Consider the following 10940-nt stretch of genomic DNA (forward strand, 5'->3'; position numbering starts at 1 on the left):
GGGATCAGCCCTGAGTGGATGTGACATCCATCCGGATGAGGAGCGAGCCACCCCCCCCAACACCCCCCCCGGGGTCGGCGGGCCCCGGCGGAGCCGCCCGGAGCCGCCCGGGCAAGGGCCCCGTCCCCCCGCGGAGGAGAGGGGGGGGGTCCCGGGCATCCCCCGGTGCCGCCGCCACCCGCTGCCGGGAGGGCGATGAGCGGCTCCGACCCCGCAACAACTGCTGTAACTTTGCAAGACCCCCCCCTTAACCCTTAACCCCCCCTCCCGGTGCCCCAACTCCGGCCTCCGGTCCCCCCACCGCACCGCACCGCGCCCCGCACCGCTCCGCTCCCCGCGCCTTACCGGCAGTGCCGCCGCCGCATCCTCCGCGCTGCCTCCGGTACGGCACGGCACGGTACGATAGGGTACGGTACGGTACGGTACGGCACGGCTCGGTCCGCCCCGGTCCGCCCCGTCGGGCACGGTACGGCGCCGTGCGGTGCGGTGCGGTGCTACCGGTCCCTACCCGCCGCTCCCCGCCGCGCTAATCCCGGCCCCGGGCTTGTCACTCCGCCCCGGTGACAGCCCCGGCAGCCAATGGGAACCCCCCCTCCCCGGGCGTCCCGCCCCGCCCCGCAGCACCGGGACACACCGGTGTGTGGTTGTCGTCCGTCCCCGCACCCCCCCGGTGCGGGCGGGCGTGTCCCGGTGTAGCACCGCGTTCGTCCCCGTGTCCCGGTGTGACACCGTGCGGGTCCTGGTGTCCCGGTGTGCACGTCCCCGGGTGCCGGTGTGAACCGGGAGCGGGCACAAGCCCCTTACACGCGTGTGCGTGTCCCTGTGTCCTGGTGGGCACATCCCCCGTACATCAGCGTGCCCGTGGCCACGGGTGGCACATCCCCCCTCAGCAGCACGCACCTCCCCATGTGACCGTGGGCACACGCGTGAGCATCCGTGGCCCACGCGTGTCATCCCCACGCTGGCCCGCTCCCCACCACTGCTTGGGGACCATGGGACAAGAAGACCAAATCTGCCATGTCCTGGGTCACTTGCCACCCCCAGTGAGATGCTGGCCCTCGCCCTGGGGAGCAGACCCCACGCTGGGGACCCATCTCTCCAGGTGGGGGTCTCACCCCGAGCACACCACAGCCACAAGGAGCTGACACCATTGTTTCTCCAGCCACCCTAAGGATGGGAAATGTCACCCTAAGGATGGGAAATGCCACCCCAAGGATGGGAAATGCCACCCCATATCTCAGGAAACCCCTTCAAAGCCCCAAGGTGGGGGAAAAAGCATCCCAGATTCCTGCATCCCATCCAGGCTTGGAGGTGGGTTTGAGCAGAGCCCACACGGGGCACCAAGTGCTGTGGCAGGGTCCCCGGCCACGCTGCTGCTGCTGCTGCCACCACGCTTGGGTTGGCACGTGGCAGGCCACCAGGGCTGGCAGCCAGGGCTCCCTGCCCGCCCGATCGATTCGCTATTAAACGGCACTTCATTACCCAGCCCCACAATCGTTATCAAACGCCTGCCAGTGGAGAGGCCCAGGGGAGCTGGGGCCTCATGTGCACACCCTGCCCGCAGGAGGAATTTGGGGAGGGCTGCCCCTCCTTTGCCACTTTTCACAGAATCACAGAATCACAGGGGGTTGGAAGGGACCTCTGGAGATCCTGGTCAAAGCGGGACCACCCAGAGCAGGTCCCACAGGAACGGGTCCAGGTGGCTTTTGAGTGTCTCCAGAGAAGGAGACTCCACCACCTCTCTGGGCAGCCTCTTCCAGGGCTCTGCCACCCTCAAAGGAAAGAAGTTCCTCCTCATGTTTAGATGGAACTTCTTATATTCAAGTTTGTGCCCATTTCCTCTTGTCCTGTCCCTGGGCACCACTGAAAAAAGACTGGCCCCATCCTCCTGACACCCACCCTTGAAGTATTTATAAGCATTGATCAGATCCCCCCTCAGCCTTCTCTTCTCCAGACTAAAAAGACCCAAGTCCCTCAGCCTTTCCTCATAAGGGAGATGCTCCAGGCCCCTCCTCATCTCTGTAGCCCTCTGCTGTCCCCTCTCCAGCATTTCCCTGTCCTGCTTGAACTGGAGAGCCCAGAGCTGGACCCAGTGCTCTCCCAGGGCAGAGCAGAGGGGCAGGATGACCTCCGTCAACCTGCTGGTGGGGTCGAGGCATCTTCTTGATGCCCCCCAGGATGCCCCTGACCTTCTTGGCCAAAAGGGCACTTTTTATGCCAACTCCATGCCCGCCTGCCCTCGCCGTCACCCAAAAAAGTGTGTCCCCTTCTCCCCTCCCAGGCACGGGAGCAAGCAGCAGGCTCAGCAGGCTCTCCTCATATTTAATGCATGGGAGCACTGCCATTTTCTGCCTGCTTCTCCAGGCTCCTGCCTGCGTGGGGGGGTCCCCTCTCTCCCCCCGACCCCCCCTCCACGCTGGGGATGGTGGGTCCCCGAGCTGCCTCGCACACAGCCGGCTTTGCGCCGCAGCCTTCGGAGAAGCCGGGCTAATTAAGGGGCCCTGGCTGCTGCGGGATCAACGACCTGATTCCTTCAGCAGCTTCTTGATGGCAGGAGGAGGGCGGGGAGGGGGAAGGCTTTTCTCTCTAAGCCGCAGCCGGAGCGACAAATTTAACCAAGTGGAAGAGCTCGGAGCTCTCCCCGGTGTGTCCGTACCACCACAAGACATGCCTGCACCTTCCCGGAGCCTGCTGAGAGCTGCGAGGGGAAAGGAGAGAGAAATTCTTCTGCCAGCCTGGCTGTGCCTGCTGAGAGATTCGGAGGGGAAGGGAGAGAGAAATTCTTCTGCCAGCCTGGCTGGAGATCCAGCCCATCTCCAGAAAACACCTTTCCTTCCAAACCACGCGTGTTTCACCCACTGGAGCTGCTTTTCTCCCCACCGCGCTCTGCTCCACGTCCCCGTCACCTTCCCCACAGCCCTGTGACTCCTGAAGGATGTTCCCACATCCGTGGGTCAGGCCAGCACTGATGTAAGGGTCAGGATTTAGCCCTGTCTCCCCTGGTCCCTCCTGCTGTCAATCCCTCCCCAGCTGACAAGGGGCAGGAGGGAACAGGGAACCCCTCTGGCAGATGAGAGAAGGGAACAGGGGGAGTCCCCCCTGCTCTACCCCACAGACCCATCTCAGGGGGCTTAGCTAGAGAGCCAGGAGTGCCATGCACTGGGAACCCTCTTTACTGTCACCTGGGCACCTCAGGCCCTCCAGTCCTTGCCTGCAGGTACCACGTCCTTCCTACATGAGAGTCCAACCAACTCCATGTCATCTCTTCCAGCCTCCTGGTCTCTGCCAGTTCCTCAAGCCCAGCCAGAGGCAACTTCCAGCATTGCCCTTGGTCACCTTCACACAACACAACTCTTCCCCCCACCCCAAGCTCAGAAAGACGTGGGTGTCACCAGAGCATAACAATGATGACCTTCTTGCTTGGAAGAGACCAACCTGGGATGTCATAGTGTCCTGGCAGCTGTAGAGATGTGGATGATATTTTGGTGGGGAGGGGGTAGACAGGAGCTCCTCCTGTCCCCCAGCTGGCTTCAGGAGGGGCTGGTGCTCAGCCTGTCCTAAGGCACAAGTCTCTAGAAAGGCACTTCTCCTGCAGCTACAGCTCCAGCCCCACAGGAGATGGGTCCCAGCGAGGGCAAGAGAAGCTGAACTTCCCCCATCTCTGCACTGAGGGCTCCGGGGGGAGGAACCGATGAGGTTGTGTGTGTTCCCTCAGGGCCTGGACTTAACTACACAGCTCTAATTAACACCTTCTGCCTCCAACACCCAACCACATCCTAGCTGTGTATTAAAAAAGCCGCTGCGGTATAAGCCAAGTCTTTAATGGGCTGATGCACTTACTGGTTATCCCGCCAGGCTGGGGGTTAAGGATAAATGGTGAAAATACCCTTCCTCAGCAGTCTGTTATACAAATGACACTCTACAGCTGACTCAGGGCAAAAAGGCAGTGCTGGAGACCCTGCCTGCACTCCCCCCATACCCCCAAATCTCAGGCTCCTGCCCAGACCTGTATCACTGGAGAGCACACCCACACCTGGTCCTATTGTTGGTCCAGGAGGGGTTCGTAAGGATCACCGAATCACCGAACTGTCAGAGTTGGAAGGGACCTCTAGAGATCACCTTGTCCAACTCCCCTGCCAAAGCAGGGTTGCCCAGAGCACATCACTCAGGACGGCATCCAGGCGGAGCTTGAAGATCTCCAGAGAAGGGGACTCCACACCCTCCCTGGGCAGCCTCTTCCAGGGCTCTGGCACCCTCACCTGAAAGTTTTTCCTCAGATTTGAATGGATCTTCCCATGTTCCAGCTTGTGCCCGTTGCCCCTCGTCCTGTCATTGGGAACCACTTGAAAGAGTCCGGCTCCATCCTCCTTCAACCCACCCTTTAGATACTTGTCAGCATGAATAAGGTCTCCCCTCAGCCTTCTCTTCTCCAGGCTAAAGAGCCCCAGCTCTCTCAACCTTTCCTCACAAGGGAAATTTCACAGGAAAAAACATGCAAGTTGCACAGCTTCTCTTCTGGACACTCAGAGGAGCTTTGAGGTGCCCTGATCCTGCTCACTGCCTCTTGCAGCTCCCTTGCGTGGGGTGGGCGAGATTTTTTGGGGGTAAAAAAGGCACTCTGGAAGAAGACACAGACTGGAAAGCATCTTTCCAGAGGGAAGACCCAGCGCAGGGTCCAGTCTCCATGAGGGATAGCTGCTGCCTGCCCCCCCAGTGACCCCCCTTCCCCAGCATCCCACCCAGCTCCCTACCTGGGGCCGTCCCCTCCCGCAAGGATGGCCAGGAGCTTGGAAGAGCAGAGGCGTAGAGAGGAGGTAGGAAAAGCTGTGTGCTTTTCGAGTGAGCTGTAAATATTTCTGTAACGCCCCGGGGAACATCTGCTGTTAGAGAAATCCCCTGAGCCTGCCCCAGCCCCGGGCAGCACCACCAGTACAACCAGTGGGCTTCCCCCTGCCCCGGCACCGCGCCGTCCAGATGAAGGCAAAAAACCACCAGCGTGGTAAAACCTGTCCTGAGGACGTGGGAGGTGGGGGCCCCAGCACAGCTTGAGCCATAAATAATCTCCCTGCACATCGAGTTAGGGGAACAATCGTGTGGGAGTATCTCTCTGGGTAAAAAAGATGCTCAGGGAAAAAAAAAAATAATAAAAAAAGATGGTCTTGAAGGAAAGGAGGAGAATTCTGGCTGGTGGGGTGTGCTGTCCACGGAGATTCCTGGGTGCCAACGGGTCACTCATCAGACCCACCTCACCAAGGTGAGTCACGGCACCAAAGAGACAAATTTAGGCTGAAATGAACCAAATCACCAGGTTTTTTGGGGTGTCGCCTCCCAGGACACACAGCGTGTGCTGCAGCGCAGATCTGTGGAGCTGCTCTCTGGGTAATCTCTGCAACAGTAAGATAGGATCCCTTCCCTCCACCTTCAACCTTGAGAATCCCATGGAGAAAGGTGAAAGGGTGTCAGGAGGAGTAAGAGCAATGACTACAGAGAGTATCTTACGCAGAAAAGAGACAGCAAGCCCCAGGCACACAGCCTGACCCAGCACAGGGACAATGTGGTCACATACACAGTTGTATAAAAGGTGTGGAAGCCCTAAGAGGTTAGTTAAGGAGGAGTAATTACAAGCATAGCGAGGAAACTCAGCAAAACCTGCCACCGTGGAGATGTGGTGGAGACACAAAGGACACGCTGAAAGCTTGGAAGCAGTGGATTCAGGAGGGGGGTGCTGCAGAGCAGCCCTGCATCGGTGTGTAGCTGGGAGCTCCTCACACGCCTTCCTCTCCTAACCCTGACTTGCACAACTTGGCCTTGCTTTACTTCTATTTATTTTGGTTTTTTAGCCCTGACTCAATAAGAGAAAGGGGAAGGTGGCATGTACAGGGCAGAGCTGAACCGAAGGCATCATGGGTTTCACCAGTTTAAGAGTGACTCACTGGTGGCACCATGCCATCTCAGCACTCACCAAGGGGAGAGTTTGGCCCCTGCCCGTTTCACCAGTTTAAGAGTGACTCATTGGTGGCACCGTGCCATCTCAGCACTCACCAAGGGGAGAGTCTGGCCCCTGAGCTCAACACCTTCTCCTGCGCAACCAAGTCGTTGAAGAAGTCCAGCTATGGTCCACTCCAGCCCCCAAGAGTGATGGAGGCTGTCAGACTTATCCTGCAGCCACAGAGAATATGGAGCCAGATCCTTTGAAAGAACCTAGTGAGAGTCCAAGGAAAAACAGCGTTGAGAGACCACCAGCCAGATGCCAAGCCATCATACGAGGTGATAGATCTTAGGGCATCAGGTTAATGTTGTGATCACCATCCCAGTCTCCTAAAAGTAAGTTTTACCCTCCCACAGCACCAGCCTTCGGGGACACCAGTAGGCTTGAGGAAACCCGGCCATCCTCTTAATAGACCTTTGACATAGGAAGCACTGCATTTGCAATGCAAAGGAAAAGACAAGGGGCACGGGGTGAGGGGGAAGACGAGCCCAAGATCAGCCAGCAAATCAGCAGCACCTCAGGAAACCAAAGCCAAAACCAAAACCAAACTATTCCTCTAGACCTTTCGAAAGTACATCTGGGCACCAGCAGTGCCTCGCAGCAGCGGAGCTGGCTGAAGTCGCTGTTTGCCTCAGGGGGATGTTCATGAGGATGAGGATGCCAAGTGGTATCAGAGCTGAGGCCATGCCCTGGCTCCGGGCACAGCCAGCACCATATGTTTCCAAGGAAGACACAAGAAAGCTGCAGCAGCAGTTGTTGGGAGCTAATCTGCTTCCTCCCCCCACCAAGGGCTCAGCTTGGTCTCTCGTCACCACGGATCAGCTCAAGGCCTGACGCAGGAGCCCTGCTTTCCCTCACAGGGCATCAGTGCCCGTTGGGATAACAGGAGAGCCACAGGACTGCCCAGTGTCCTCTGCTCATTGAAGGTACCTGGGCATTACACCCTCCCAGCAGCCCTGCAAGCACCTCAGGTGTCACAGCCCAGAGCTGCTTCTGGGAACAGGCAGCTTCAGATCCACTTTGTCCAAAACGATGTCTTACAAGGGGACAAAACAGATGTGATGGGCACTGGTAAATCATGACAGATGCAGTTTCCACCTTGAAAGGGAAGCGCCTCCAGGGTCACCTCACTGGTCTTGCAAAGGCCACCCTCTTGATATATAAAAAAAAAAAAGTAGAATAGAATAGTTTGGGTTGGAAAGGACCTTTAAAGGTCCAATTCCCCTGCAATGAGCAGAGACATCTTCAACTAGATCAGGTCACTCAGAGCCCCATCCAACCTGATCTTGAACATCTCCAGGGATGGGGCACCTCCACCTCTCTGAGCAACCCGGGCCAGTGTTTCACCATCCTCATTGTAAAAAATTTCTTCCTTCTGTCTAGTCTAAATCTACCCTCTTCAAGTTCAAAGCCATTACCCTTTGTCCTAACATAACACACCCTGCTAAAAAGTTTGTCCCCATTTATCCTGTAGGCCCCCTTTAAGTACTGAAAAGCCACAATAAGGTGTCCCTGGAGCCTTCTCTGAGCTGAACAACCCCAACTATCTCAGCCTGTCCTCACAGGAGAGGTGCTCCAAACCTCTGATGACTTTTGCAGCCTCCTCTGGACCTGCTCCAACAGGTCTATGTCTTTTCTTGTAAGGCAGGAGCTGGGGCTGTCTGAATGACACCAGGCACACACCGTGCCATGGAGCTAAGAGGACATACCCCGAAGCCAGGCCAGCTGGGTTCACTTCAGTGCTTTTGTCAGCTCCATTTCCTCATCTCTCACCACCTGCCTCCAACCAGGCTTATCTCTGGACTCACAGCACTTGGAGACACCGGTGGACCTGCGCGTTGAACAGGACCACAGCCCTTTTTATATCCTTTTAGAAGATAAATTAAGAGAATTGGTTGGTCTTACAGGAGCAGTTGTGATAATCTTTCCCACATCCTCTTTAAAAATCTAGAAGCTGGCAGCCATCCAAGCTTGTAGCAGGAAGTTTTTAACTCAAGCTCTGCCCTTATCCTGCTGCTTGACTGGGAAGTTGAATTCCCCTGGTCTTAAGGGAGCCCCCCTCCCCAACATCAGGACCAACTCAGGAAGCTGTTTTAGGAAAGCAGTTTGCAGTATTAGGGCTCAACCAGAAATGTGCATCTAGCTGAAGCTTAAAAAGGAGACTTGCAGGCACCTCTCAAGAAAAAATGAGGGCCCATCTTCAAAAGAAAGAAGCAGGAGTTCTCTGCGTCTCTTGACCGAGATAATAGAGCAGAAAAAAAGCTCTGGTCCTTCAAGCTTGCCTGCTTTGAGTTACAGAATCACAGAGTGATATGGGGTTGGAAAGGCCCTCTGGAGATGATCTAGTCCAACCCCCTGCCAGAGCAGGTCCACCCAGAGCAGATTGCACAGGAACGTGTCCAGGTGGGGTTAAATATCTCTAGAGAAGGAGACTCCACCACCTCTCTGGGCAGCCTCTGCCAGGGCTCTGCCACTCTCACAGGAAAGAAGTTCCTCCTCATGTTCAGATGGAACTTCCTATGTTCCAGTTTCTGCCCATTCCCTCTTGTCCTGTCCCTGGGCACCACTGAAAAAAGACCAGCCCCATCCTCCTGACACCCACCCTTGAAGTATTTATAAGCATTGATCAGCTCCCCCCTCAGCCTTCTCTACTGGAGGCTAAAAAGACCCAAGTCCCTCAGCCTCTTCTCATAAGGGAGATGCTCCAGGCCCCTCATTCACCTTTGTGGTCCTCTGCTGTCCCCTCTCCAACAGTTCCCCGTCCTTCTTGAACTGGGGAGCCCAGAACTGGACCCAGTGCTCCAGATGTGGCCTCACCAGGGCAGAGTAAAGGGGGAGGATGACCTCCCTCGACCTTCTTGTCACGCTCTTCTTGATGCACCCCAGGGTGCCATGAGTTGTCCCTTTGACAACTCCTTGACAGTGGAGCAGTTGTCCCCTTTACTGCTGAGCTACAGCAGATAGCACCACCCCAGCCCCACGCTGTGCTGCTGTTCAGCCCCACCACGGCCACTCTGCAGACAGGAAAACTTCACACAAGAAGGTTACTGGTTTGGGACCCTTACTGTTGCTGTGCTCCTAGGTCGCTGGTTCTGCTGGACATCCTGGGGGTGTAAAGCTCTGTCTCAGCACACGCTCCTACAAATGATGCTCTTCCCACATCTGCAACCAGACTGTGAAGAAGACAGAGAACAGTCTGAGCATTTCACATCTTGGAAACTGTCCACAATCCCTAATAAAGAGGACCTAGATCTCAGTCGCCATAAGATCAAGCCTACCTACTAATTTCCCCACCGACCAGCAGCTTGCCAGGGCCCTGGGGGGCACTAATAAACCTTAGTGGCCCTAACTGGCCTCTCCTGGAGCCTCCACCACTCCAGCCCATAGGCCCAGGGATTCTATTTAAGCTCAGCCTGGGGCTTTTAGTTCCCCTCACGCAATGTTGTAGGAGTGCTGGTCTCCAGCTTGGCTTAACTACCCTTATGCTGGGCTATCATAGAATCATAGAATCATAGAATTGTCTAGATTGGAAGAGACCCTTGGGATCATCGAGTCCAACCATCTACCCTACTCTACAAAGTCCTCCCCTACACCATATCCTCCAACACCACATCTAAACGGTTCTTAAACACAGCCAGGGATGGTGACTCAACCACCTCCCTGGGCAGCCTGTTCCAGTGTCTGACCACTCTTTCTGTGAAAAATTCTTTCCTAATGTTCAGTCTAAACCTACCCTGTTGGAGCTTGAAGCTTGTGCATCCGCAGGCCAGGAAAAGGTTGGGATGGAACAGAGGCCAAACAAACACAACGGGGGTCTCACCTCTGCTTCTAACAGTTCCTCCCAACCTCCTCATGGTACCCCAAGTCTATCTGGGCTGACTCTCCGCCCTCCTCCGAGCCCTGCTACCAGCAAACTCCCAGGGAAGTGACTCAGTCAGCCCAGCTGGATGGGATGAAGTGAAAAACATAAACAGAGGTTGGTGTGGGAGCAGAGCAGGTCCCACTTGCCAGCCCAGCACACGTGTCGCTCAGGAAGGATAACGAGGAAGCCACAACACAGCTCCTCCCAGCAAGGACTCCACACCAGCTGGGGGCTCCCAGCCAGGTCTGGTTTGGCACAGAAAACCTTCAGCAGAGGCCAGATGTAATTGAGCGTTGCGCTCCCTTGATCCCTGGTGCTCCCTCACCTCCTGCCCAGGCCGAGACCGCTCTTTCAAAAAGCCTCCTTGTAGCCAACCTCAAGTCACAGCCCATCACTCGCAGGGCCAAAATTAAGGGACCCCCTGCCAGATGCCACGCTGCTGTGTCACAGCAGGAACTGAGAGCAAGGTGAACACAGAGCTGAAACCTCCCCAGGGCACAATGAACCCTTCCAGGTTAGAAGCAGGATTGGCAATGCCAAAGCTTTCTGTGCTGCCACCCCAGAGGAAGGGCAGGCTGTCCCAGGCCATGGCTGCGGACATCATCCTCTCCTTTGCTAAATTGAAAATCCCTGTCTCGCTCGTCCTTCTGTGAATGAGAAAAGCACTCTGCTGACCCAGGGAGCTGCTGGCACCCTCGGGGAGGTGGGTGCTACGTGCCGTGGGGCAGCCAGGTCGTGTGGGGAGCTGCCCCCAGAGGACAGGCACTGGGGGTAAGAAGACCTTTCCCCAAAACCAACCTCCACGTCGGCAGGGAACGAGCAGAGCGGGGTCATCGCTTTCCAGGGAACCTGGGATTTCTTCCAGGGAGTTTGGGATGGGGGATCTGGGATTCCTTCTCCCTCCGAGGGCCCTGCCAAGTGGATCTAGTGCCTGTTGCCAGCAGTGCCCAGCAGCTCGATGCTGCACAGGGTGCCAGGGCTCAATATCCCGGCCAGGGACGGGGTCACTCGCCCAGGGCCAGCTCCGAGGGGCGGTGTGCCCTACCGACGGGGAGGGGGGGGGACGGACCTCCGCACAAACCGGCAGCG

At 56.7% G+C, this 10940-nt stretch overlaps 1 protein-coding gene across 1 annotated transcript in view; it reads right to left on the bottom strand.

Annotated features, from left to right (window-relative positions):
* Positions 1 to 9166, bottom strand: part of PSD (pleckstrin and Sec7 domain containing) — a 77919-nt gene extending 68753 nt beyond the window's left edge. The window contains exon 1 of the mRNA XM_014956340.1: positions 9055 to 9166. The gene's annotated coding sequence lies outside the window, so the exon portion shown is untranslated. The remainder of the gene's footprint in view (positions 1 to 9054) is intronic.
* Positions 9167 to 10940: the final 1774 nt, after the last annotated feature.

Source organism: Calidris pugnax, unplaced genomic scaffold (assembly GCF_001431845.1).
Source record: "Calidris pugnax isolate Ruff unplaced genomic scaffold, ASM143184v1 scaffold196, whole genome shotgun sequence".
NCBI classification, from domain to species: domain Eukaryota; kingdom Metazoa; phylum Chordata; class Aves; order Charadriiformes; family Scolopacidae; genus Calidris; species Calidris pugnax.